Below are 25,820 nucleotides of genomic sequence, written 5' to 3' on the forward strand. Positions count from 1 at the left end.
TTTAAACATGCTGACGGAAATATTAGTGATGTTAAAGTGCTACATGCCGGTTATGGTATTCGTAACGTGAAAGTTTTCCATCTGCCATTTGAAGTGCCCTTAGATGAAATTCGCCGTGCATTAAGTTTATATGGGACTATCTTTGCTGTCACTAAAGATTATTGGTCGTCCGCGTATGTTTATCAATGTGATAACGGTGTACGTACTGTACGGATGGACTTAAAAAAACACATTCCGTCCTTTGTTATCATAGGCGGCCATAGGGCCTTCATCTCCTACACCGGCCAACCTCCAACGTGCTCTCTGTGCCATTCCACTGAACATATGCGGAATTCTTGTCCCCGACGGCGCCCTGTGCAGTTGCCCCTAGACAACTCAGGTAGTTACGCGGGTGCCCTCCTTAGAGGTTCTCCGCCACCGGCTGAGTCGCTAGATCGTGATCCGGTTGTAGTGGGTATGTCTGTTCTTTCTAGTGTACCTGTTGTTCCACGTACGCCTGTTGTTGACACTGTCCCTGACATTAGCACTGAATGTCGTCCGACCAACCGTTCTGCTCCGTTGCCGGAGACGACTTCCGCGGCTTCGCTTGTTGATGAACGTGTTCCGAGCGTTCTGGAATCAGGTGCTCCTACTGCCGCAGTTTGCGAGACCGAGCCTGCCTCTATGGTTCCCAAATGTCAAACGTCCTCCCCATGTGATGTTGCAACTTCGGTGCCAGTTGTGTCGGACATCCCTACTGGGGATTGCGCACCTACTGCTTCTCCCGACAAGGTCGCGGACTCCAACCCATCCCCCAGTACCATTGCTGCTCCAGCGAATACCTTGCGCATTTCTCCACCTCACGCGGAGAATTTGGTTATGGATGTAGAACCGCACTCTGTGGCCTCAGTGGGGAACGTAAAAACTAAGTTGCGGGACACTGACTTTGCCTCGCAGCGAGAAAAACGCGTTCGCGAGCAAAGTCGGCAACTTAAGGGTATGCTAGGAAAGGGTACCGGCGGCCGGGAAATTTCGCCCCCGTCGAAAAAGATTAGTACTGATACGGCTTCTCGTAAACAGCGCAATTCGCAGACTCGCGCGTCAAGGAAAACCCCGTCGGGAGACACTACCGGCGGCAGTCTGTCGGACGGCGACACGACAACTCCTGCGCCGCTCTCCTGGGCGGACGATGTTGACATGTAACTGCCACGGTAGCCTGCTTTCCGTCTCCGGTGCGTCTGCGCCTTCTCGGTGACTCCCATTCCAACATTTATCTCTGTGCCCTACACCCATGCGTCCCATAGCTACATGGTTAAAATAGCCACCTTAAATATCAACTGTATTGCGGCTCCTCAGAAATTGCAAGTCTTGGCGAATTTTATCCAACATTGTCGGTACGATTTTATTTTTCTGCAGGAAGTGAGCGTTGTGTCCCTTGATGTTTTAACGGGGTATTCCGCCATTTTTAATGTCGACCCGGAAGCTAGGTGTGGTACCGCTATCTTATATAAGTCTGCAGAAGAGCCGACGCGAGTCAAACGACTACCGACCGGCAGAGGAATCTCGTGCGTTATCGGAGGACTGCAACTAGTTAACATTTACGCTCCGTCTGGCACCAGTTTCAAGAGGGCGAGAGCGAGATTTTTCATTGAAGATGTACCCACCTTGATTGGTAGCCCGACGCTGCCCGTCGTATTGGGGGGCGATTTTAATTGTGTGGTTGCGGACGCTGATCAGTTTCCCACGGCTCATAAGTGCGTCGACCTTGATCGTCTGATTGCAAGCTTCCAGTTAGCAGATGTGTGGCGTGTTCTCTATCCTCAACGGCAAGTCTTTACGTATTTCTATCGCAATGGGGCTAGTAGACTTGATAGGCTCTATGTGTCGACCTGCATAGCAGATCACCTAATTAGTGCCGACGTCGCCCCTGTCTGTTTTTCCGATCACTGCGCCTTCTTCTGCGACCTTCGCGCGCCGCAACTCCGCCAGTTCCGTCGATCTCGGGTGTGGAAGTTTAACGTGACCCATGTCCGTGCCCCCTCGTTGCGTCGGCAGGTACACGATACGCTCTCTTCCTGCAGCGAAAAACTGGCTAACTATGCCTCGGCTGTCAATTGGTGGGTTCACCTGGCCAAACCATCTATCCGTGCTGTTTTAAAGTGTTTTAGCGCCGAAGCTGCGCTGTGGAAACACAGAACCACTGAATATTATTATCAGATTTTAAAAGATGCCGTCTCTCTACCAGATATTGTTGATGACCAATTTCTGATTCAGTTAAAAGCTGTGAAAGCTCAAATTTTTAAATTGCAAGCCCAAGATTTTCAGGGCTCCTTACTTAGAAGCCGCTGTGTAGGGACGTTTGAGGAGTCACCGACTATTCACCATATCGAAAGAGAGCGGAGACGGGGTGCCACTAAATTTATTCGGTGTCTTCGACTGGAGACTGGGGAGCGACTCACCGCTGAGAGGGACATTCGTGCGCATATTTTTGCTCACTTTAGTGCCGCGTTTCAACGTAGCGACCACGATAGGGCGGCCGCACATGTACTCATGGGTGAAATGCGGAACCTGCTGACACGTGAGGACAATGACACCCTCCTTTCCGCCATTGCGACGGAGGACATGAGCGATGCACTCAGATCGTCTGCTCGCAACAAGTCCCCAGGCCCTGACGGAATTCCTTTAGAATTCTACCTCGAGTTCTGGGATCTCTTCGAACCTATCCTCACAAAGGTCGCAAATGAATTGTTGAGTGGCCTTCCGTGTCCGGCAGAGTTCCTAGAGGGTATCGTCATTCTTCTCCCTAAGACCACTGGGGCTGATACAGTTGAAAACTTTCGCCCGATCACGCTGTTGAACAGTGACTACAAACTTTTCAGCAAATGCGTCGCAACCAGGCTGCACACTGTGATGCGAAAAATCATTAGCCCTTTCCAGATGTGCGCTGTGACAGGGAGGGGTATCCTTGCCGCCGTGAGCACGTATAGGGACGTCGTGGCTCACACTGCTGCCACGCGGACTCCAGGGGCGATTCTCTCGATTGATTTTAAGAAGGCATTTGATAGGATTAACCACGATTACCTCTTTGCCTTGTTAGGTCACATCGGATTTCATATGAACTTTGTCTCCGCCCTTCAAAATGTCCTCACGAGAGCGTCTTCTCGCATTCTGATAAATGGCACCCTTTCGGCTCCCTTTAGGATTGCACGGTCTGTGCGGCAAGGGTGTCCCCTCTCTATGTCCCTCTTTGTTATCGCTCTTGACCCCCTCCTCCGCCGAATTGGGCGCACTGTCAGTGGGATCGATGTGGAGGGTGTGCGGGCGTCGTGCGTTGCGTACGCCGACGATGTCGGCGTCTTCATACGACAAGGAAAGGACATCTCTTTAGTTAAACCTGTGTTCAATCTTTTTGCCCAGGCTACAGGTGCGGAACTGAACCCGCATAAGACGGTGTTGCTCCCAATAGGTGCCTGTCGCAACTATGCTGCCGACTCATGGTACACCATAGCTGCCTCCCACATGTTGCTCGGCATTCACTTCTTTGCTTGTCCCATAAAGATGGCCGCTCACAACTGGCGCCGTATTTCGACAACTGTCAAGGGTCTCATGGTTCGTCACGCCACCCGGCAATTACATCTTCTCCAGCGTGTCGAGTTGATCAATGTTCACATTCTGGCTAAAGCGTGGTATGTAGCCCAAGTGCTCAACGTCCCACCTCCGTTGGCACGCACGATCAGCCAAGCAGCACACTGGCTGCTGTGGCGTGGTCATATTTTCAAGGTGAAACTTACCACATGTACCCAGCCTCCGTCTCGCGGTGGACTAGGTCTCGTCGATGTCAGAAAGAAATGTTCTGCCCTGCTTGTCAACAGAATTGCCGCCATTGTCGAGAACAGCCCCCACAGTACAACGGCTGCCCTCTTCCACGCCCATGAGCCCCTTTCTGACAGTGCACCGATCAATGTCTCGCAGATACCTTACAAGCTTGCTGTATACAGAGATTTTTTCTTGTCTCGCAGTTATCATGTTTCACTAGCTCGCGACCGCAGGACGCGGTCTGCAACTTCTTTGTATCATGAGATGGTCGGTTTGCCACCACCGAACGCCTTAGTACGTCAATTTCCCCACAACAACTGGGTTCTTGTTTGGCAAAACGTCAGCAACAAGTTGTTATCGCCAGAAGTGCGAAGCACGTGGTATACGGTTATTACTCGCACTGTGACTACCAACGATCGGCTGGCGGCTATTCACCTTATTCCGTCCTCTAAATGCGAGTCCTGTGACGAACGGGGTACACTTGAGCATCGTTTTCTTTGCAAAACCACACGAGATGTATGGGCTATTTCCTGCGATATGCTCGCACTCATTAACAGGACTAACAAACGGTCGTTCTCCCCCCTCACGGCTATGATTCCCGACATTAAACCTTTTCCGCAATCTAAACGAAATGCTACAGTGTGGATTTTGGGGCATACCACCTACGCTATATTTGCCAAAAATATAAGTGATCCAGTCGACTACTTATTTTATCTGTGGGAGCGCCATAAAACGCTCCGGAGGACCGCCTCATATCAGAGGTGTTTTCAGCGCTTTTTGCAAATCCCCATTGAACAGCAATTTCGGAAAGTCTTCAATCTGGCACCGACTGTCCTCCAAACTTAATGAAGACGTCGATCGTGGTCCTGAAATGTGAACAGATGTAATAGCGTCTTGACGTTACGAAAGCACTCGGAAACTGAAAACTGACGAAGAAACTAGAAACACATTGAAATGCAAAACAATGGAATAAGGAATTACTTTCTTTCTTCCTTTTCTCTTGATTGTTTTCATAACCTTCTCTTTTTGCTTTCTTTGACATTGGAACGCACTTTCGTTTTATTTCGAGTGTGAATTGTACTCCCTTTCGAGGGCTTATTCTTCCTCTCTTTCATTTGGTATTTCGCTTTCTTCTTTCCTACGGGGATCGCTTGTTTTGAAATTCTATGTTGCCTATTTGCTCGCTTCTTTCCGTGAAGACAGCACATTCACAATCCTCCATTCCTTTCACACTCCTTTCCAAGAGAGGTGTTGGTTTTTCGTTGCCAAATTATGTGCCATTTTATCTTTTTCCCATTATGGATACATGGAATTTGCTCATTTCTTCTCTCGGGTTCGTTTCCTAATTTCATGTCCCGGTAGAGTTGAGGGCTTCTAAGTTCTTCGTGTTTTTTTTTCTTCTCCCACTGCGCTTCTTGTCGTTCTCTTCCAGCAGGAAACACTGCATTTCTTTAGTTTTGAGGCGATATTTTCGTTTCCTTTGTGGCTCTAATTATTTTTTTTCCTCTTTCTCCAGCCAATGAGCTCCAATGTTCTGTTGCACATTCTTCATCACGCCAGTCGGCAATTAATAAATAAAAAAAAAACAAACAAAAGAACCAAGCAAAACCAATTAAAAAAAACAAATTTAAACCAACATAAAAAAAAATCATAGTAGCCCAAAAAACAAAAAAAAAAACAGTCTCTTACAACAGACTCAGGAGACAACTTGGTGACAGGTCTGGGGGAGACATTTTGGCCAGGCCTCGGGACATTCGACCCCTGCCCTCTTTGCCTCTGCCTGCCTGTTGCTCTGGTTGCATCTTTGGTACAAAAAAAAAATAAAAAGAAAAAAAAAATAAAAGGAAAACAAAAAAGTCCTGCCGACTGCGAAAAAAAAAAAAAAATCCTACCGGCTGCGTGTGATTTAAAAAAAAAAAGATAAAAAAAGAAAAAAAAAAAGTCCTGCCGACTGCGAAAATTTTCTCGCTCTCACAAGATGAACGTTCAGTTGCGTCACTACTAAACACGTGGGTCACCAGCAATGTGCAAAAAAAAAAAAAAAAAAAAAAGTCCTACGGGCTGCGTGCGATTTTGTGTAAAGAGGAGCAAAAATTTTCGCACACATGTGACATGCGTGGGCGAATGCGGGTGCAAACCAGTGACGCCATTCTCAACAAGACGAAAATTTCCGTTTAAGAATACTGAGTTTCGCGACGACCGCTTCTTACTGTGGTTATCGGTTGACCTCGCACTGACGCTGGGGCTGCAGAAAGCCGTCGCTGAGATCGTGAATACACAGATGTGCTTGAAAGTGTTGGACAGAGCGAACATTCATTTCTTTTTAAGAATCGCAAGTCAATCATTCGAGTGCGGCAAAAGCAGTGGTGCAGCAAAAAAAAAAAAAAAAAAAAAAAAAAAAAAAAAAAAAAAACTCCTACCGACTGCGTCCTTTTTTTGTGTCAAGAGGTGAAGAACATCTCCAACGGAACCGTGAAATGAGCGAATACGTGGGAAACACTGCATTCGAGACGCTTGTGAATTTTACAATTGTCCAGTGAGTGTCGACAAAACACGTAGCTCCTCTGCTGAGACGTACAAACTGCTGCAATTTCACTTTACATCGTGTGTCAGCTTTCTTCGATAGTCTGTTACGACCCTAGCGTAATGAGTTTATAGACAGCAGTCAGACGACGTTTTAATAGTAACAGCTCCACGCAACGACTACCCAACAGTAAAGGACATGAGGCAATGTGTCAGTATGCCTAAAGGGAGGGGTGTTCAGGTAACGTGAGCCCGGATAGCTCAGTCGGTAGAGCATTAGGCTTTTAACCTAAGGGTCCAGGGTTCAAGTCCCTGTTCGGGCGGAAATTTTAATACCTTGGTAGCCGCACGTCTCGTAGCGGTGTAAGCACTACGGAAAAGAATGCTGCTACGCCGTTTCCTGGCACTGCAGTGCTTTAAACAGTAGCAGTTGCATGTGTCGGGAGGATCTTCCGCTACTGGCAGTCGTGGCCGAGTGGTTAAGGCGTCTGACTCGAAATAAGATTCCCTCTGGGAGCGTAGGTTCGAATCCTACCGGCTGCGTGTGATTTTGCGTAAAAACGAGCAGAAATTTTCGCACACATGTGACATGCGTGGGTGAAAGCGGATCCAAACCAGTGACACCATTCTCAACAAGACGGAAATTTATGTTTCAGAATACTGTTTCGCGACGGCCGCTGTCTGTTGCGGCTCTCGGTTTACCTCGCACGGACGCTAGTACTGCAGAAATCAGTCGCAGGCCCACGAACGCGCCCCCGTCATTTTGTCGCGCCGTCGCCGTGTTCGTGAGTACGCAGATGTGCTTCAAAGTGTTGGACAGAGCGAGCATTCATTTCTTGTTAAGAATCGCAATTCAATTCATTCGAGTGTGGCAAAAGCAGTGGTGCAGCGTTTTCCTTTCTTAAGATCTCGCAGCTGCTTGCAAGTATGTCCATCGTTTAAGACGACAGAAAAGTAGCGTCAGCGGTGCGTCAGTGGGAAGTCGGTGAAGTCGCCATTGGAGCCATAAGCCAGTAATTACGACACGCGAATCACTCAAACACCATGCAGCATGTACCACAATGCTCGGCCGAGGGACCGGGTAGCTCAGCCGGTAGAGCGCTAGACTTTCAACCAAAGGGTCCCGGGTTCAAACCCCCGTCCAGGCCAAAATTGATACACTGTCGTAACGGCTAATGTGCTGGCAACGGAAGCACTACAGAAACGAGTGAGGCCATGTCGTGTTCTTACGTCAGATTGCTTGAAAAGTTGCACTTGCCGAGAGACGCTTCTGCGACCGGCAGTCGTGGCCGAGTGGTTAAGGCGTCTGACTAGAAATCAGATTCCCTCTGGGAGCGTAGGTTCGAGTCCTACCGACTGCGTCCTTTTTGTGTCAAGAGGTGAAGAACATCTCCAACGGAACCGTGAAATGAGCGAATACGTGGGAAACACTGCATTCGAGACGCTTGTGAATTTTACAATTGTCCAGTGAGTGTCGACAAAACACGTAGCTCCTCTGCTGAGACGTACAAACTGCTGCAATTTCACTTTACATCGTGTGTCAGCTTTCTTCGATAGTCTGTTACGACCCTAGCGTAATGAGTTTATAGACAGCAGTCAGACGACGTTTTAATAGTAACAGCTCCACGCAACGACTACCCAACAGTAAAGGACATGAGGCAATGTGTCAGTATGCCTAAAGGGAGGGGTGTTCAGGTAACGTGAGCCCGGATAGCTCAGTCGGTAGAGCATTAGGCTTTTAACCTAAGGGTCCAGGGTTCAAGTCCCTGTTCGGGCGGAAATTTTAATACCTTGGTAGCCGCACGTCTCGTAGCGGTGTAAGCACTACGGAAAAGAATGCTGCTACGCCGTTTCCTGGCACTGCAGTGCTTTAAACAGTAGCAGTTGCATGTGTCGGGAGGATCTTCCGCTACTGGCAGTCGTGGCCGAGTGGTTAAGGCGTCTGACTCGAAATCAGATTCCCTCTGGGAGCGTAGGTTCGAATCCTACCGGCTGCGTGTGATTTTGCGTAAAAACGAGCAGAAATTTTCGCACACATGTGACATGCGTGGGTGAAAGCGGATCCAAACCAGTGACACCATTCTCAACAAGACGGAAATTTATGTTTCAGAATACTGTTTCGCGACGGCCGCTGTCTGTTGCGGCTCTCGGTTTACCTCGCACGGACGCTAGTACTGCAGAAATCAGTCGCAGGCCCACGAACGCGCCCCCGTCATTTTGTCGCGCCGTCGCCGTGTTCGTGAGTACGCAGATGTGCTTCAAAGTGTTGGACAGAGCGAGCATTCATTTCTTGTTAAGAATCGCAATTCAATTCATTCGAGTGTGGCAAAAGCAGTGGTGCAGCGTTTTCCTTTCTTAAGATCTCGCAGCTGCTTGCAAGTATGTCCATCGTTTAAGACGACAGAAAAGTAGCGTCAGCGGTGCGTCAGTGGGAAGTCGGTGAAGTCGCCATTGGAGCCATAAGCCAGTAATTACGACACGCGAATCACTCAAACACCATGCAGCATGTACCACAATGCTCGGCCGAGGGACCGGGTAGCTCAGCCGGTAGAGCGCTAGACTTTCAACCAAAGGGTCCCGGGTTCAAACCCCCGTCCAGGCCAAAATTGATACACTGTCGTAACGGCTAATGTGCTGGCAACGGAAGCACTACAGAAACGAGTGAGGCCATGTCGTGTTCTTACGTCAGATTGCTTGAAAAGTTGCACTTGCCGAGAGACGCTTCTGCGACCGGCAGTCGTGGCCGAGTGGTTAAGGCGTCTGACTAGAAATCAGATTCCCTCTGGGAGCGTAGGTTCGAGTCCTACCGACTGCGTCCTTTTTTGTGTCAAGAGGTGAAGAACATCTCCAACGGAACCGTGAAATGAGCGAATACGTGGGAAACACTGCATTCGAGACGCTTGTGAATTTTACAATTGTCCAGTGAGTGTCGACAAAACACGTAGCTCCTCTGCTGAGACGTACAAACTGCTGCAATTTCACTTTACATCGTGTGTCAGCTTTCTTCGATAGTCTGTTACGACCCTAGCGTAATGAGTTTATAGACAGCAGTCAGACGACGTTTTAATAGTAACAGCTCCACGCAACGACTACCCAACAGTAAAGGACATGAGGCAATGTGTCAGTATGCCTAAAGGGAGGGGTGTTCAGGTAACGTGAGCCCGGATAGCCCAGTCGGTAGAGCATTAGGCTTTTAACCTAAGGGTCCAGGGTTCAAGTCCCTGTTCGGGCGGAAATTTTAATACCTTGGTAGCCGCACGTCTCGTAGCGGTGTAAGCACTACGGAAAAGAATGCTGCTACGCCGTTTCCTGGCACTGCAGTGCTTTAAACAGTAGCAGTTGCATGTGTCGGGAGGATCTTCCGCTACTGGCAGTCGTGGCCGAGTGGTTAAGGCGTCTGACTCGAAATCAGATTCCCTCTGGGAGCGTAGGTTCGAATCCTACCGGCTGCGTGTGATTTTGCGTAAAAACGAGCAGAAATTTTCGCACACATGTGACATGCGTGGGTGAAAGCGGATCCAAACCAGTGACACCATTCTCAACAAGACGGAAATTTATGTTTCAGAATACTGTTTCGCGACGGCCGCTGTCTGTTGCGGCTCTCGGTTTACCTCGCACGGACGCTAGTACTGCAGAAATCAGTCGCAGGCCCACGAACGCGCCCCCGTCATTTTGTCGCGCCGTCGCCGTGTTCGTGAGTACGCAGATGTGCTTCAAAGTGTTGGACAGAGCGAGCATTCATTTCTTGTTAAGAATCGCAATTCAATTCATTCGAGTGTGGCAAAAGCAGTGGTGCAGCGTTTTCCTTTCTTAAGATCTCGCAGCTGCTTGCAAGTATGTCCATCGTTTAAGACGACAGAAAAGTAGCGTCAGCGGGAAGTCGGTGAAGTCGCCATTGGAGCCATAAGCCAGTAATTACGACACGCGAATCACTCAAACACCATGCAGCATGTACCACAATGCTCGGCCGAGGGACCGGGTAGCTCAGCCGGTAGAGCGCTAGACTTTCAACCAAAGGGTCCCGGGTTCAAACCCCCGTCCAGGCCAAAATTGATACACTGTCGTAACGGCTAATGTGCTGGCAACGGAAGCACTACAGAAACGAGTGAGGCCATGTCGTGTTCTTACGTCAGATTGCTTGAAAAGTTGCACTTGCCGAGAGACGCTTCTGCGACCGGCAGTCGTGGCCGAGTGGTTAAGGCGTCTGACTAGAAATCAGATTCCCTCTGGGAGCGTAGGTTCGAGTCCTACCGACTGCGTCCTTTTTTGTGTCAAGAGGTGAAGAACATCTCCAACGGAACCGTGAAATGAGCGAATACGTGGGAAACACTGCATTCGAGACGCTTGTGAATTTTACAATTGTCCAGTGAGTGTCGACAAAACACGTAGCTCCTCTGCTGAGACGTACAAACTGCTGCAATTTCACTTTACATCGTGTGTCAGCTTTCTTCGATAGTCTGTTACGACCCTAGCGTAATGAGTTTATAGACAGCAGTCAGACGACGTTTTAATAGTAACAGCTCCACGCAACGACTACCCAACAGTAAAGGACATGAGGCAATGTGTCAGTATGCCTAAAGGGAGGGGTGTTCAGGTAACGTGAGCCCGGATAGCCCAGTCGGTAGAGCATTAGGCTTTTAACCTAAGGGTCCAGGGTTCAAGTCCCTGTTCGGGCGGAAATTTTAATACCTTGGTAGCCGCACGTCTCGTAGCGGTGTAAGCACTACGGAAAAGAATGCTGCTACGCCGTTTCCTGGCACTGCAGTGCTTTAAACAGTAGCAGTTGCATGTGTCGGGAGGATCTTCCGCTACTGGCAGTCGTGGCCGAGTGGTTAAGGCGTCTGACTCGAAATCAGATTCCCTCTGGGAGCGTAGGTTCGAATCCTACCGGCTGCGTGTGATTTTGCGTAAAAACGAGCAGAAATTTTCGCACACATGTGACATGCGTGGGTGAAAGCGGATCCAAACCAGTGACACCATTCTCAACAAGACGGAAATTTATGTTTCAGAATACTGTTTCGCGACGGCCGCTGTCTGTTGCGGCTCTCGGTTTACCTCGCACGGACGCTAGTACTGCAGAAATCAGTCGCAGGCCCACGAACGCGCCCCCGTCATTTTGTCGCGCCGTCGCCGTGTTCGTGAGTACGCAGATGTGCTTCAAAGTGTTGGACAGAGCGAGCATTCATTTCTTGTTAAGAATCGCAATTCAATTCATTCGAGTGTGGCAAAAGCAGTGGTGCAGCGTTTTCCTTTCTTAAGATCTCGCAGCTGCTTGCAAGTATGTCCATCGTTTAAGACGACAGAAAAGTAGCGTCAGCGGGAAGTCGGTGAAGTCGCCATTGGAGCCATAAGCCAGTAATTACGACACGCGAATCACTCAAACACCATGCAGCATGTACCACAATGCTCGGCCGAGGGACCGGGTAGCTCAGCCGGTAGAGCGCTAGACTTTCAACCAAAGGGTCCCGGGTTCAAACCCCCGTCCAGGCCAAAATTGATACACTGTCGTAACGGCTAATGTGCTGGCAACGGAAGCACTACAGAAACGAGTGAGGCCATGTCGTGTTCTTACGTCAGATTGCTTGAAAAGTTGCACTTGCCGAGAGACGCTTCTGCGACCGGCAGTCGTGGCCGAGTGGTTAAGGCGTCTGACTAGAAATCAGATTCCCTCTGGGAGCGTAGGTTCGAGTCCTACCGACTGCGTCCTTTTTTGTGTCAAGAGGTGAAGAACATCTCCAACGGAACCGTGAAATGAGCGAATACGTGGGAAACACTGCATTCGAGACGCTTGTGAATTTTACAATTGTCCAGTGAGTGTCGACAAAACACGTAGCTCCTCTGCTGAGACGTACAAACTGCTGCAATTTCACTTTACATCGTGTGTCAGCTTTCTTCGATAGTCTGTTACGACCCTAGCGTAATGAGTTTATAGACAGCAGTCAGACGACGTTTTAATAGTAACAGCTCCACGCAACGACTACCCAACAGTAAAGGACATGAGGCAATGTGTCAGTATGCCTAAAGGGAGGGGTGTTCAGGTAACGTGAGCCCGGATAGCTCAGTCGGTAGAGCATTAGGCTTTTAACCTAAGGGTCCAGGGTTCAAGTCCCTGTTCGGGCGGAAATTTTAATACCTTGGTAGCCGCACGTCTCGTAGCGGTGTAAGCACTACGGAAAAGAATGCTGCTACGCCGTTTCCTGGCACTGCAGTGCTTTAAACAGTAGCAGTTGCATGTGTCGGGAGGATCTTCCGCTACTGGCAGTCGTGGCCGAGTGGTTAAGGCGTCTGACTCGAAATCAGATTCCCTCTGGGAGCGTAGGTTCGAATCCTACCGGCTGCGTGTGATTTTGCGTAAAAACGAGCAGAAATTTTCGCACACATGTGACATGCGTGGGTGAAAGCGGATCCAAACCAGTGACACCATTCTCAACAAGACGGAAATTTATGTTTCAGAATACTGTTTCGCGACGGCCGCTGTCTGTTGCGGCTCTCGGTTTACCTCGCACGGACGCTAGTACTGCAGAAATCAGTCGCAGGCCCACGAACGCGCCCCCGTCATTTTGTCGCGCCGTCGCCGTGTTCGTGAGTACGCAGATGTGCTTCAAAGTGTTGGACAGAGCGAGCATTCATTTCTTGTTAAGAATCGCAATTCAATTCATTCGAGTGTGGCAAAAGCAGTGGTGCAGCGTTTTCCTTTCTTAAGATCTCGCAGCTGCTTGCAAGTATGTCCATCGTTTAAGACGACAGAAAAGTAGCGTCAGCGGTGCGTCAGTGGGAAGTCGGTGAAGTCGCCATTGGAGCCATAAGCCAGTAATTACGACACGCGAATCACTCAAACACCATGCAGCATGTACCACAATGCTCGGCCGAGGGACCGGGTAGCTCAGCCGGTAGAGCGCTAGACTTTCAACCAAAGGGTCCCGGGTTCAAACCCCCGTCCAGGCCAAAATTGATACACTGTCGTAACGGCTAATGTGCTGGCAACGGAAGCACTACAGAAACGAGTGAGGCCATGTCGTGTTCTTACGTCAGATTGCTTGAAAAGTTGCACTTGCCGAGAGACGCTTCTGCGACCGGCAGTCGTGGCCGAGTGGTTAAGGCGTCTGACTAGAAATCAGATTCCCTCTGGGAGCGTAGGTTCGAGTCCTACCGACTGCGTCCTTTTTTGTGTCAAGAGGTGAAGAACATCTCCAACGGAACCGTGAAATGAGCGAATACGTGGGAAACACTGCATTCGAGACGCTTGTGAATTTTACAATTGTCCAGTGAGTGTCGACAAAACACGTAGCTCCTCTGCTGAGACGTACAAACTGCTGCAATTTCACTTTACATCGTGTGTCAGCTTTCTTCGATAGTCTGTTACGACCCTAGCGTAATGAGTTTATAGACAGCAGTCAGACGACGTTTTAATAGTAACAGCTCCACGCAACGACTACCCAACAGTAAAGGACATGAGGCAATGTGTCAGTATGCCTAAAGGGAGGGGTGTTCAGGTAACGTGAGCCCGGATAGCCCAGTCGGTAGAGCATTAGGCTTTTAACCTAAGGGTCCAGGGTTCAAGTCCCTGTTCGGGCGGAAATTTTAATACCTTGGTAGCCGCACGTCTCGTAGCGGTGTAAGCACTACGGAAAAGAATGCTGCTACGCCGTTTCCTGGCACTGCAGTGCTTTAAACAGTAGCAGTTGCATGTGTCGGGAGGATCTTCCGCTACTGGCAGTCGTGGCCGAGTGGTTAAGGCGTCTGACTCGAAATCAGATTCCCTCTGGGAGCGTAGGTTCGAATCCTACCGGCTGCGTGTGATTTTGCGTAAAAACGAGCAGAAATTTTCGCACACATGTGACATGCGTGGGTGAAAGCGGATCCAAACCAGTGACACCATTCTCAACAAGACGGAAATTTATGTTTCAGAATACTGTTTCGCGACGGCCGCTGTCTGTTGCGGCTCTCGGTTTACCTCGCACGGACGCTAGTACTGCAGAAATCAGTCGCAGGCCCACGAACGCGCCCCCGTCATTTTGTCGCGCCGTCGCCGTGTTCGTGAGTACGCAGATGTGCTTCAAAGTGTTGGACAGAGCGAGCATTCATTTCTTGTTAAGAATCGCAATTCAATTCATTCGAGTGTGGCAAAAGCAGTGGTGCAGCGTTTTCCTTTCTTAAGATCTCGCAGCTGCTTGCAAGTATGTCCATCGTTTAAGACGACAGAAAAGTAGCGTCAGCGGGAAGTCGGTGAAGTCGCCATTGGAGCCATAAGCCAGTAATTACGACACGCGAATCACTCAAACACCATGCAGCATGTACCACAATGCTCGGCCGAGGGACCGGGTAGCTCAGCCGGTAGAGCGCTAGACTTTCAACCAAAGGGTCCCGGGTTCAAACCCCCGTCCAGGCCAAAATTGATACACTGTCGTAACGGCTAATGTGCTGGCAACGGAAGCACTACAGAAACGAGTGAGGCCATGTCGTGTTCTTACGTCAGATTGCTTGAAAAGTTGCACTTGCCGAGAGACGCTTCTGCGACCGGCAGTCGTGGCCGAGTGGTTAAGGCGTCTGACTAGAAATCAGATTCCCTCTGGGAGCGTAGGTTCGAGTCCTACCGACTGCGTCCTTTTTTGTGTCAAGAGGTGAAGAACATCTCCAACGGAACCGTGAAATGAGCGAATACGTGGGAAACACTGCATTCGAGACGCTTGTGAATTTTACAATTGTCCAGTGAGTGTCGACAAAACACGTAGCTCCTCTGCTGAGACGTACAAACTGCTGCAATTTCACTTTACATCGTGTGTCAGCTTTCTTCGATAGTCTGTTACGACCCTAGCGTAATGAGTTTATAGACAGCAGTCAGACGACGTTTTAATAGTAACAGCTCCACGCAACGACTACCCAACAGTAAAGGACATGAGGCAATGTGTCAGTATGCCTAAAGGGAGGGGTGTTCAGGTAACGTGAGCCCGGATAGCCCAGTCGGTAGAGCATTAGGCTTTTAACCTAAGGGTCCAGGGTTCAAGTCCCTGTTCGGGCGGAAATTTTAATACCTTGGTAGCCGCACGTCTCGTAGCGGTGTAAGCACTACGGAAAAGAATGCTGCTACGCCGTTTCCTGGCACTGCAGTGCTTTAAACAGTAGCAGTTGCATGTGTCGGGAGGATCTTCCGCTACTGGCAGTCGTGGCCGAGTGGTTAAGGCGTCTGACTCGAAATCAGATTCCCTCTGGGAGCGTAGGTTCGAATCCTACCGGCTGCGTGTGATTTTGCGTAAAAACGAGCAGAAATTTTCGCACACATGTGACATGCGTGGGTGAAAGCGGATCCAAACCAGTGACACCATTCTCAACAAGACGGAAATTTATGTTTCAGAATACTGTTTCGCGACGGCCGCTGTCTGTTGCGGCTCTCGGTTTACCTCGCACGGACGCTAGTACTGCAGAAATCAGTCGCAGGCCCACGAACGCGCCCCCGTCATTTTGTCGCGCCGTCGCCGTGTTCGTGAGTACGCAGATGTGCTTCAAAGTGTTGGACAGAGCGAGCATTCATTTCTTGTTAAGAATCGCAATTCAATTCATTCGAGTGTGGCAAAAGCAGTGGTGCAGCGTTTTCCTTTCTTAAGATCTCGCAGCTGCTTGCAAGTATGTCCATCGTTTAAGACGACAGAAAAGTAGCGTCAGCGGGAAGTCGGTGAAGTCGCCATTGGAGCCATAAGCCAGTAATTACGACACGCGAATCACTCAAACACCATGCAGCATGTACCACAATGCTCGGCCGAGGGACCGGGTAGCTCAGCCGGTAGAGCGCTAGACTTTCAACCAAAGGGTCCCGGGTTCAAACCCCCGTCCAGGCCAAAATTGATACACTGTCGTAACGGCTAATGTGCTGGCAACGGAAGCACTACAGAAACGAGTGAGGCCATGTCGTGTTCTTACGTCAGATTGCTTGAAAAGTTGCACTTGCCGAGAGACGCTTCTGCGACCGGCAGTCGTGGCCGAGTGGTTAAGGCGTCTGACTAGAAATCAGATTCCCTCTGGGAGCGTAGGTTCGAGTCCTACCGACTGCGTCCTTTTTTGTGTCAAGAGGTGAAGAACATCTCCAACGGAACCGTGAAATGAGCGAATACGTGGGAAACACTGCATTCGAGACGCTTGTGAATTTTACAATTGTCCAGTGAGTGTCGACAAAACACGTAGCTCCTCTGCTGAGACGTACAAACTGCTGCAATTTCACTTTACATCGTGTGTCAGCTTTCTTCGATAGTCTGTTACGACCCTAGCGTAATGAGTTTATAGACAGCAGTCAGACGACGTTTTAATAGTAACAGCTCCACGCAACGACTACCCAACAGTAAAGGACATGAGGCAATGTGTCAGTATGCCTAAAGGGAGGGGTGTTCAGGTAACGTGAGCCCGGATAGCCCAGTCGGTAGAGCATTAGGCTTTTAACCTAAGGGTCCAGGGTTCAAGTCCCTGTTCGGGCGGAAATTTTAATACCTTGGTAGCCGCACGTCTCGTAGCGGTGTAAGCACTACGGAAAAGAATGCTGCTACGCCGTTTCCTGGCACTGCAGTGCTTTAAACAGTAGCAGTTGCATGTGTCGGGAGGATCTTCCGCTACTGGCAGTCGTGGCCGAGTGGTTCCAGTCGAGGCACGGCCGTCGTGCAGGTCGGACGTGCCTGGAGCGTTGTTTACGTGCTCAGCTGCGGCTTGCGGTGCGGCACGTGGTGAGTCGAGGGCCGTTGCGGCGCGTATATCATCTTCTTGTTGTTAACGAATAGAACCTAATATGGATCACCCGGAGCGGAAAGATACTTTGAAGTTTATGTTTGATGGCAGTTTTTCTCGACCGAAGTATTACGAAGTCGAACGATTTCTTGATGAAGACGTAAAATTACCTCCTACCGATATCATTGGTATCCATTTGTCTATTGTTAGTAGCACAGTTTATATCAAATTGCGTGACCCAGAGTTGTGCGATCAAATCATCGAGTCATGTGGCGGTACCTATAAATTTCGACACAGTGACGGGAATGTGGGTGAGGTGACTGTTGTCCACGCTGGTCTTGGTATTCGCACCGTCAGGATTTTCGAGTTGCCTTTTGAAATCACGGCTGAACAAATCAATGCCTCTATTAAGTCCTACGGCAAAATTATCAGTAACATTGCCGAAAAGTGGGCCTCGTTCCATAAGTACCCGGTCTTGAATGGTGTGCGACAAATTAAGATCGAATTGCAACGGCATATTCCATCCTACCTAACGATTTGTGGATATAGGGCGATAATCATGTATGAGGGACAGCCCCGTACATGTTCAGGCTGTAATTCCACGGGACACGTCCGGGCACAGTGCATCCAACGACGTATAACGCAGCTGCCTGCGGGTGAACTAGGCACTCCCTCGCAACCGACATTATTACCGACTACTTATGTAGCAGCGGTCCGTGCAAATACACCCACGGCGCCGGCTGTGGACGTGGGACTTAGTGTGGCCGATATTACGAATGACGGAGATGTACCTATGGAAATATCTACCACTAAGGAAGCTTTGCCGGCCACTGGCTTACTAGACGCGGTGCCCCGTGACGCCTCCCGTGAGGAAGCTCGGGTCGACGGCGCAGAGGCAGCTACTACCGATGTTGACAGACGACACGAGACAGGGACTCTTCCTCTTTCTTTAGAGAATGCGGAAGTCGCCGTTGGTAGGTCCTCCCCGAAAAAGCACAAGAAACGTCGGATCGCTCGTCCTGAGGCAGCCCAATCGGCGCCCCTCTTGCGTGAAAAGGCCAAACACGCAGGCCGCATGATCTGCGATGACACTTCGGGGACCGACGATTGTCTTCCGTCGTTGGCCTCACCCATGAATATTGACGATGATGTCTCCAACCTTGACACGGGGAGGGCAGAGACTTGTGCACCACCGCGGACGGTCCAAGTGCCGGATGCGCAGGGTGACGGCCCGCTATGCGGTTCCGGACCCGCCACAGCAGACGCGACAACGGCTGTGTCTGTCGTCAATTGGGCGGATGACACTGAAGATATGGCCGGCACTCCCGAGCGTGACGAACCGATGGCAACTGGTGATACGCTGCTTACGCCTCGGCGCAATGCAGCTTCCACGGACGGCGACGTTTAGACTTATTCGACCTCCGAAGCGGACGACTGCTGAAGAGATAAAAATCTTACCTGTTTCCATCTGAAGATGACTAGTCGTCCCATATCGCTCCGTTCACGACAACCCTATAAGATTGCTACTATGAATGTCAACCGCATTGTCTCTCAAGCAAAAATCCACAGCCTTCGACAGTATTTACGGGCCGCTGATATAGATATTCTGTTCGTACAGGAAGCACTGACTCCACTCCTGGCCGACGTCCCCGGTTATGACGCCATTGTCAATATAGGGACGGAGGCCGGTACCATCATTCTGTATCGGGAAGGCATTGAATGTTCTTGTTTGTCCATGTTACCTACCGGACGAGGCATTGCCGCCCAGTTCCATGATGTACTCCTTCTTAATGTGTACGCCCCTTCCGGTTCCAGCGCGCGAGCGGCGAGGAGGGAGTTTTATACTGGAGAGATAGCGACTTTAATCACCGACTTGCGCTTGCGTATTATTATGGGTGGTGACTTTAACTGCGTTTTGCGCCGCTCCGATCAATCGCCGAATTTTAACTTCAGTCAGGAACTGCTGACACTGGTCACGGAATTGCAGTTAGTCGACACGTGGGAGACCTTACACCCAGATGAAGTTGCCTTCACTCACTTTACGCCGACGTCTTCTAGCAGGTTAGATCGCATATATGTGCACCGCGGTCTTTTAGCCGACGTGGGAACTTGCGAATATTGGCCCGTTAATTTCAGTGACCATATCGCTTACCACACCGTCTTTAATCACTCCCCGCAGAAAGTTTACAGAGGCTTCGGACGATGGCAACTCAACTGTCGCCTCTTACAAGACGCCACTTTAGAGCGTGAGATATGGTCAGTTTGGCATTCCGTAACATCACGCAGGCCCACGTACCCCACGTGGATTGATTGGTGGACGCTTCATGCAAAGAGGAAACTCATCACTTGCCTCAAACACCACGCCAGGATTCGCGCGCGCGGTGAGAAGGAAATCACTGAGTTCTATTTCTGCGCCCTACGAGAATTGTACCGGGATTATCATCAGGTGCCTAATAACATCATGCACGTACGCCGACTCCAAGCGAAAATTACATCCTTGATGGGACGGAACGCTATCGGCCACCAGATTCGTGCCCGTGACTTCACCAACTTGCCGCAACAGCAGACGTCTGTTCACCATATCGTCCAACAGTTACATGCGGCGCGCAGGAAACTTATTCACAAGTTGCAAGATGCCGACGGTGCTTTTTATACCCAACACCGCGACATCAAAAACCATGTCGCCAACCACTTTGCCGCTCTTTACACCCGTGCGGGTGTACTACATGAGAAAGTGCGAGAATGGTATCACTCTGGACACCCACCGTACCGCATTACCGACGACCACAATCGGGACTTGCTCGCTCCCTTTACCAACGAAGAATTAAAGGATGCCCTGCTTGCCGCACCACGAAATAAATCACCGGGCACGGACGGGCTCTCTGTCGAGTTTTACGTCAAATATTGGCCTATATTAGGGGACGGACTCACGGAGATGTACAATGAAATACTACGTGGGATTGCTCTGCCCCAAGCCTTCACAGAGGGGTTAACTGTTTTACTACCTAAGACGCCGACGCCGACCACCACCAAAGATCTGCGGCCCATTACTTTGCTCAATGCGGACTTTAAACTTCTGACGCGCGCCCTCAATGCCCGATTACGGCAGCTGTTACCCGATCTTCTGGGACCATACCAAATGAGTGCGATCCGTGGTCGCTCACTGTCCACCATTTTGGCGCTGTATCGGGATCTCGTCTCCCTCACCTGGGACACCCGCACTCCAATGGCCATAGCATTTCTCGATTTTGACAAGGCTTACGATCGGGCTGACTATCATTATCTCAGTAGCGTGATGGAAACAATGGGCTTCAGTCTTAATTTTATCCACCTCATCAACAACTGTATCAGTGGTACACGTACACGGTTCCTGATCAATAATACATTGACGGAGTACATCCAGCTCTCACGGGGTATCAAGCAAGGCTGCCCTCTCTCAACGACGCTTTATGCGATCCTCATGGAACCCTTGTTGCGCCGCCTACATCATAGCCTACCTGGATTCCAGTTTTATGGTGTCAAGTCTGTGGTCCAAGCATACGCCGACGATGTCAGCGTGCTCCTCAATGATGTTCGCGATGTCACCGCAGCGAAGCGCGTTCTTGAGGAATTCCAAAGAGACAGTGGTGCAATGTTAAACGTCAATAAATCCGCCGTCTTAACGCTTGGTCAGGAACGACCGCTCACAGGCGACGCTTGGCTGCCTTGTGTACAGACTAGAAAACACCTTGGTCTCTACGTCACGGCCCGGCCACTGGACATGTCTCACAAAAATTGGCTACCCAAAATTCAGGCGATAAAAGCACTCCTGCGCGACCAAAATATGCGACACCTCGATCGTTTGCAGCGAGCCTTTTTCGTCAACTCTTATGCCCTCTCCAAATTACAGTTTGTTGCTGCCGTCCTACCCATGCCAACCACTGTCGCAAGATCCCTTCTAGCGGCTGCCGCCTGGTACGTCTGGAAGCTCAATATTTTTAAGGTTTCCTTCACCACGACAGCATTGCCTTGCGATATGGGAGGCCTAGGCTTGAAGAACCCCGGCATTCACGCCCTGGCGCTGTATCTGAAACGCTCACGGCGGATACTCACCGCCAGCGAGGACACCGTGACGAAGCGGCTCTATCAGCTGTCCCGCCCTTGCAACTTATCTCCGCCTGTGGACATTGGCCACGTCAGCCCGCACTTTCAGCATATAGCACTATATTATCTTGAAAGTAGCTATCTCGACGACGAGCTTTTCAAGAAGCCGACAGTTCAACTGTACCGCCACTTACTTCGGCCGTCACTGCCTGGCCCCTTGGAAAAGAAGTATCCGGCGTGCAATTGGTCCCTCGTTTGGACTAACATTCATAATCCGACGCTTCCGACAGATGTTCGCTCCAAATGGTATGACGTGGTCACTGAAACTGTTCCGACGCCAGAAAAGCGGCACAGGATTAATCTTGCACCGAGTCCCTACTGCGACTTGTGCCACATGGTTGCGACTCTTGCACATCTGTTTGTCTGCAAAGACCAAGTGCACATCTGGAACTGGACGCGCAAAAAACTCGCTGTGCTTAATCGGACTGCGCCTCATGCGATTCCGATCCACGATATTCTGCGGCCAGATTTCCGACTTTTCCCGGCTGCCAAACATAACAGTTATCTATGGCTCGTGGGACATTTTATCAACTATATTTTGTCCGGCAGTGCCCCTAATGTCTTAGATTTTCAAGTATATCTCTCAACCCAACACTGGCGCACAACCAACCAATATGGACACCGGTATCAGTCAACATTTCAAAATTTTCTTCACGTCGTACTTGAGATGCCATAGGACATGGACAGGTGGAACATCTCTTACAACAATTCGTCTTTCCTGTACTACAGTCGAAGGTTATACTCTCTGCAAAGACATTCATTTGTCCCCTGGAGATTATGCATATGGCAACGTTTGAATTTCAAGAATATTTCCTTCCCAGTAGCAGTTCTTTCGACGGCATCTATCATTTGGTGTATTTTGAATAAAACAAACCTGCAGAACAGAAGAAAGAAAACGAACAACGAAGATGGATAGAAAACAAACGAATAAACAACTTACAACGAACAAAGAAATTAGACATAAAGGGAATAAACAAAAACAACATGCGGAAAATTAGTAAAAACAAAAAAAAAATGGATACGAAAAAAATAAAAAAAAAAAAAGTGGTTAAGGCGTCTGACTAAAAAAAAAAGAAAAAACAAAAAAAAAAGTGGTTAAGAAAAAAAAATGGATAAGGCATAAAAAAAAAAAAAAAAAGTCGTTAAGGCGTCTGACTCGAAATCAGATTCCCTCTGGGAGCGTAGGTTCGAATCCTACCGGCTGCGTGTGATTTTGCGTAAAAACGAGCAGAAATTTTCGCACACATGTGACATGCGTGGGTGAAAGCGGATCCAAACCAGTGACACCATTCTCAACAAGACGGAAATTTATGTTTCAGAATACTGTTTCGCGACGGCCGCTGTCTGTTGCGGCTCTCGGTTTACCTCGCACGGACGCTAGTACTGCAGAAATCAGTCGCAGGCCCACGAACGCGCCCCCGTCATTTTGTCGCGCCGTCGCCGTGTTCGTGAGTACGCAGATGTGCTTCAAAGTGTTGGACAGAGCGAGCATTCATTTCTTGTTAAGAATCGCAATTCAATTCATTCGAGTGTGGCAAAAGCAGTGGTGCAGCGTTTTCCTTTCTTAAGATCTCGCAGCTGCTTGCAAGTATGTCCATCGTTTAAGACGACAGAAAAGTAGCGTCAGCGGGAAGTCGGTGAAGTCGCCATTGGAGCCATAAGCCAGTAATTACGACACGCGAATCACTCAAACACCATGCAGCATGTACCACAATGCTCGGCCGAGGGACCGGGTAGCTCAGCCGGTAGAGCGCTAGACTTTCAACCAAAGGGTCCCGGGTTCAAACCCCCGTCCAGGCCAAAATTGATACACTGTCGTAACGGCTAATGTGCTGGCAACGGAAGCACTACAGAAACGAGTGAGGCCATGTCGTGTTCTTACGTCAGATTGCTTGAAAAGTTGCACTTGCCGAGAGACGCTTCTGCGACCGGCAGTCGTGGCCGAGTGGTTAAGGCGTCTGACTAGAAATCAGATTCCCTCTGGGAGCGTAGGTTCGAGTCCTACCGACTGCGTCCTTTTTTTGTGTCAAGAGGTGAAGAACATCTCCAACGGAACCGTGAAATGAGCGAATACGTGGGAAACACTGCATTCGAGACGCTTGTGAATTTTACAATTGTCCAGTGAGTGTCGACAAAACACGTAGCTCCTCTGCTGAGACGTACAAACTGCTGCAATTTCACTTTACATCGTGTGTCAGCTTTCTTCGATAGTCTGTTACGACCCTAGCGTAATGAGTTTATAGACAGCAGTCAGACGACGTTTTAATAGTAACAGCTCCACGCAACGACTACCCAACAGTAAAGGACATGAGGCAATGTGTCAGTATGCCTAAAGGGAGGGGTGTTCAGGTAACGTGAGCCCGGATAGCTCAGTCGGTAGAGCATTAGGCTTTTAACCTAAGGGTCCAGGGTTCAAGTCCCTGTTCGGGCGGAAATTTTAATACCTTGGTAGCCGCACGTCTCGTAGCGGTGTAAGCACTACGGAAAAGAATGCTGCTACGCCGTTTCCTGGCACTGCAGTGCTTTAAACAGTAGCAGTTGCATGTGTCGGGAGGATCTTCCGCTACTGGCAGTCGTGGCCGAGTGGTTGCGGCGAGCGGACGTGCCCGTCGCGAGCTCCGCTAGCAGCTGTGTTTACATCGTTGGTCGCCGTGGTTTGCAGCGGCCTGGTGTCTTTACTCAGCGTGTTTCTTCTCTTTTTGTAAGTTTTCAAGGATTAATTGTGAAAAATGGTGACGTACAACCGGTCTAATACTATTCAGTTGTTGTTTGATCGCGAATTTCCGCGTCCCACGGCTTTTGAAATCCATCATTGGATCAGATCGGAATTGCAAATTGACCCAGCTTTGCTAGATGGTGTACATTTAGATTTTATTGTTAATTCGGTGTTCTTGAAAATTCTTGATAGTGAACTATGTGAGCGTTTGGTGGCCGTCAACGGCGGGGTTCGGAAATTTAAACATGCTGACGGAAATATTAGTGATGTTAAAGTGCTACATGCCGGTTATGGTATTCGTAACGTGAAAGTTTTCCATCTGCCATTTGAAGTGCCCTTAGATGAAATTCGCCGTGCATTAAGTTTATATGGGACTATCTTTGCTGTCACTAAAGATTATTGGTCGTCCGCGTATGTTTATCAATGTGATAACGGTGTACGTACTGTACGGATGGACTTAAAAAAACACATTCCGTCCTTTGTTATCATAGGCGGCCATAGGGCCTTCATCTCCTACACCGGCCAACCTCCAACGTGCTCTCTGTGCCATTCCACTGAACATATGCGGAATTCTTGTCCCCGACGGCGCCCTGTGCAGTTGCCCCTAGACAACTCAGGTAGTTACGCGGGTGCCCTCCTTAGAGGTTCTCCGCCACCGGCTGAGTCGCTAGATCGTGATCCGGTTGTAGTGGGTATGTCTGTTCTTTCTAGTGTACCTGTTGTTCCACGTACGCCTGTTGTTGACACTGTCCCTGACATTAGCACTGAATGTCGTCCGACCAACCGTTCTGCTCCGTTGCCGGAGACGACTTCCGCGGCTTCGCTTGTTGATGAACGTGTTCCGAGCGTTCTGGAATCAGGTGCTCCTACTGCCGCAGTTTGCGAGACCGAGCCTGCCTCTATGGTTCCCAAATGTCAAACGTCCTCCCCATGTGATGTTGCAACTTCGGTGCCAGTTGTGTCGGACATCCCTACTGGGGATTGCGCACCTACTGCTTCTCCCGACAAGGTCGCGGACTCCAACCCATCCCCCAGTACCATTGCTGCTCCAGCGAATACCTTGCGCATTTCTCCACCTCACGCGGAGAATTTGGTTATGGATGTAGAACCGCACTCTGTGGCCTCAGTGGGGAACGTAAAAACTAAGTTGCGGGACACTGACTTTGCCTCGCAGCGAGAAAAACGCGTTCGCGAGCAAAGTCGGCAACTTAAGGGTATGCTAGGAAAGGGTACCGGCGGCCGGGAAATTTCGCCCCCGTCGAAAAAGATTAGTACTGATACGGCTTCTCGTAAACAGCGCAATTCGCAGACTCGCGCGTCAAGGAAAACCCCGTCGGGAGACACTACCGGCGGCAGTCTGTCGGACGGCGACACGACAACTCCTGCGCCGCTCTCCTGGGCGGACGATGTTGACATGTAACTGCCACGGTAGCCTGCTTTCCGTCTCCGGTGCGTCTGCGCCTTCTCGGTGACTCCCATTCCAACATTTATCTCTGTGCCCTACACCCATGCGTCCCATAGCTACATGGTTAAAATAGCCACCTTAAATATCAACTGTATTGCGGCTCCTCAGAAATTGCAAGTCTTGGCGAAATTTATCCAACATTGTCGGTACGATTTTATTTTTCTGCAGGAAGTGAGCGTTGTGTCCCTTGATGTTTTAACGGGGTATTCCGCCATTTTTAATGTCGACCCGGAAGCTAGGTGTGGTACCGCTATCTTATATAAGTCTGCAGAAGAGCCGACGCGAGTCAAACGACTACCGACCGGCAGAGGAATCTCGTGCGTTATCGGAGGACTGCAACTAGTTAACATTTACGCTCCGTCTGGCACCAGTTTCAAGAGGGCGAGAGCGAGATTTTTCATTGAAGATGTACCCACCTTGATTGGTAGCCCGACGCTGCCCGTCGTATTGGGGGGCGATTTTAATTGTGTG

General features: G+C 49.7%; 24 non-coding genes across 24 annotated transcripts; all 24 read left to right on the forward strand.

Annotated features, from left to right (window-relative positions):
* Window positions 1-6,568: 6,568 nt before the first annotated feature.
* Trnak-uuu (transfer RNA lysine (anticodon UUU)) lies at window positions 6,569-6,641 on the forward strand. The gene has a single exon. It is a non-coding gene; the product is annotated as a tRNA-Lys (tRNA).
* Window positions 6,642-6,779: 138 nt separating this feature from the next.
* Window positions 6,780-6,861, forward strand: Trnas-cga (transfer RNA serine (anticodon CGA)). The gene has a single exon. It is a non-coding gene; the product is annotated as a tRNA-Ser (tRNA).
* Window positions 6,862-7,597: 736 nt separating this feature from the next.
* Trnas-aga (transfer RNA serine (anticodon AGA)) lies at window positions 7,598-7,679 on the forward strand. Its single transcript has one exon. It is a non-coding gene; the product is annotated as a tRNA-Ser (tRNA).
* Window positions 7,680-8,022: 343 nt separating this feature from the next.
* On the forward strand, window positions 8,023-8,095 carry Trnak-uuu (transfer RNA lysine (anticodon UUU)). Its single transcript has one exon. It is a non-coding gene; the product is annotated as a tRNA-Lys (tRNA).
* A 138-nt stretch (window positions 8,096-8,233) lies between these two features.
* Window positions 8,234-8,315, forward strand: Trnas-cga (transfer RNA serine (anticodon CGA)). Its single transcript has one exon. It is a non-coding gene; the product is annotated as a tRNA-Ser (tRNA).
* Window positions 8,316-9,051: 736 nt separating this feature from the next.
* Window positions 9,052-9,133, forward strand: Trnas-aga (transfer RNA serine (anticodon AGA)). The gene has a single exon. It is a non-coding gene; the product is annotated as a tRNA-Ser (tRNA).
* A 344-nt stretch (window positions 9,134-9,477) lies between these two features.
* Window positions 9,478-9,550, forward strand: Trnak-uuu (transfer RNA lysine (anticodon UUU)). The gene has a single exon. It is a non-coding gene; the product is annotated as a tRNA-Lys (tRNA).
* Window positions 9,551-9,688: 138 nt separating this feature from the next.
* On the forward strand, window positions 9,689-9,770 carry Trnas-cga (transfer RNA serine (anticodon CGA)). Its single transcript has one exon. It is a non-coding gene; the product is annotated as a tRNA-Ser (tRNA).
* Window positions 9,771-10,495: 725 nt separating this feature from the next.
* Window positions 10,496-10,577, forward strand: Trnas-aga (transfer RNA serine (anticodon AGA)). The gene has a single exon. It is a non-coding gene; the product is annotated as a tRNA-Ser (tRNA).
* Window positions 10,578-10,921: 344 nt separating this feature from the next.
* Trnak-uuu (transfer RNA lysine (anticodon UUU)) lies at window positions 10,922-10,994 on the forward strand. The gene has a single exon. It is a non-coding gene; the product is annotated as a tRNA-Lys (tRNA).
* Window positions 10,995-11,132: 138 nt separating this feature from the next.
* On the forward strand, window positions 11,133-11,214 carry Trnas-cga (transfer RNA serine (anticodon CGA)). Its single transcript has one exon. It is a non-coding gene; the product is annotated as a tRNA-Ser (tRNA).
* Window positions 11,215-11,939: 725 nt separating this feature from the next.
* Window positions 11,940-12,021, forward strand: Trnas-aga (transfer RNA serine (anticodon AGA)). Its single transcript has one exon. It is a non-coding gene; the product is annotated as a tRNA-Ser (tRNA).
* Window positions 12,022-12,365: 344 nt separating this feature from the next.
* On the forward strand, window positions 12,366-12,438 carry Trnak-uuu (transfer RNA lysine (anticodon UUU)). Its single transcript has one exon. It is a non-coding gene; the product is annotated as a tRNA-Lys (tRNA).
* Window positions 12,439-12,576: 138 nt separating this feature from the next.
* Window positions 12,577-12,658, forward strand: Trnas-cga (transfer RNA serine (anticodon CGA)). The gene has a single exon. It is a non-coding gene; the product is annotated as a tRNA-Ser (tRNA).
* Window positions 12,659-13,394: 736 nt separating this feature from the next.
* On the forward strand, window positions 13,395-13,476 carry Trnas-aga (transfer RNA serine (anticodon AGA)). The gene has a single exon. It is a non-coding gene; the product is annotated as a tRNA-Ser (tRNA).
* Window positions 13,477-13,820: 344 nt separating this feature from the next.
* Trnak-uuu (transfer RNA lysine (anticodon UUU)) lies at window positions 13,821-13,893 on the forward strand. The gene has a single exon. It is a non-coding gene; the product is annotated as a tRNA-Lys (tRNA).
* Window positions 13,894-14,031: 138 nt separating this feature from the next.
* Window positions 14,032-14,113, forward strand: Trnas-cga (transfer RNA serine (anticodon CGA)). Its single transcript has one exon. It is a non-coding gene; the product is annotated as a tRNA-Ser (tRNA).
* A 725-nt stretch (window positions 14,114-14,838) lies between these two features.
* On the forward strand, window positions 14,839-14,920 carry Trnas-aga (transfer RNA serine (anticodon AGA)). The gene has a single exon. It is a non-coding gene; the product is annotated as a tRNA-Ser (tRNA).
* A 344-nt stretch (window positions 14,921-15,264) lies between these two features.
* On the forward strand, window positions 15,265-15,337 carry Trnak-uuu (transfer RNA lysine (anticodon UUU)). The gene has a single exon. It is a non-coding gene; the product is annotated as a tRNA-Lys (tRNA).
* Window positions 15,338-15,475: 138 nt separating this feature from the next.
* On the forward strand, window positions 15,476-15,557 carry Trnas-cga (transfer RNA serine (anticodon CGA)). Its single transcript has one exon. It is a non-coding gene; the product is annotated as a tRNA-Ser (tRNA).
* Window positions 15,558-16,282: 725 nt separating this feature from the next.
* On the forward strand, window positions 16,283-16,364 carry Trnas-aga (transfer RNA serine (anticodon AGA)). Its single transcript has one exon. It is a non-coding gene; the product is annotated as a tRNA-Ser (tRNA).
* A 344-nt stretch (window positions 16,365-16,708) lies between these two features.
* Trnak-uuu (transfer RNA lysine (anticodon UUU)) lies at window positions 16,709-16,781 on the forward strand. The gene has a single exon. It is a non-coding gene; the product is annotated as a tRNA-Lys (tRNA).
* A 6,318-nt stretch (window positions 16,782-23,099) lies between these two features.
* Trnas-aga (transfer RNA serine (anticodon AGA)) lies at window positions 23,100-23,181 on the forward strand. The gene has a single exon. It is a non-coding gene; the product is annotated as a tRNA-Ser (tRNA).
* A 345-nt stretch (window positions 23,182-23,526) lies between these two features.
* Window positions 23,527-23,599, forward strand: Trnak-uuu (transfer RNA lysine (anticodon UUU)). Its single transcript has one exon. It is a non-coding gene; the product is annotated as a tRNA-Lys (tRNA).
* Window positions 23,600-25,820: the final 2,221 nt, after the last annotated feature.

This window comes from Schistocerca nitens, chromosome 4, assembly GCF_023898315.1.
Source record: "Schistocerca nitens isolate TAMUIC-IGC-003100 chromosome 4, iqSchNite1.1, whole genome shotgun sequence".
Classification (NCBI taxonomy): Eukaryota; Metazoa; Arthropoda; class Insecta; order Orthoptera; family Acrididae; genus Schistocerca; species Schistocerca nitens.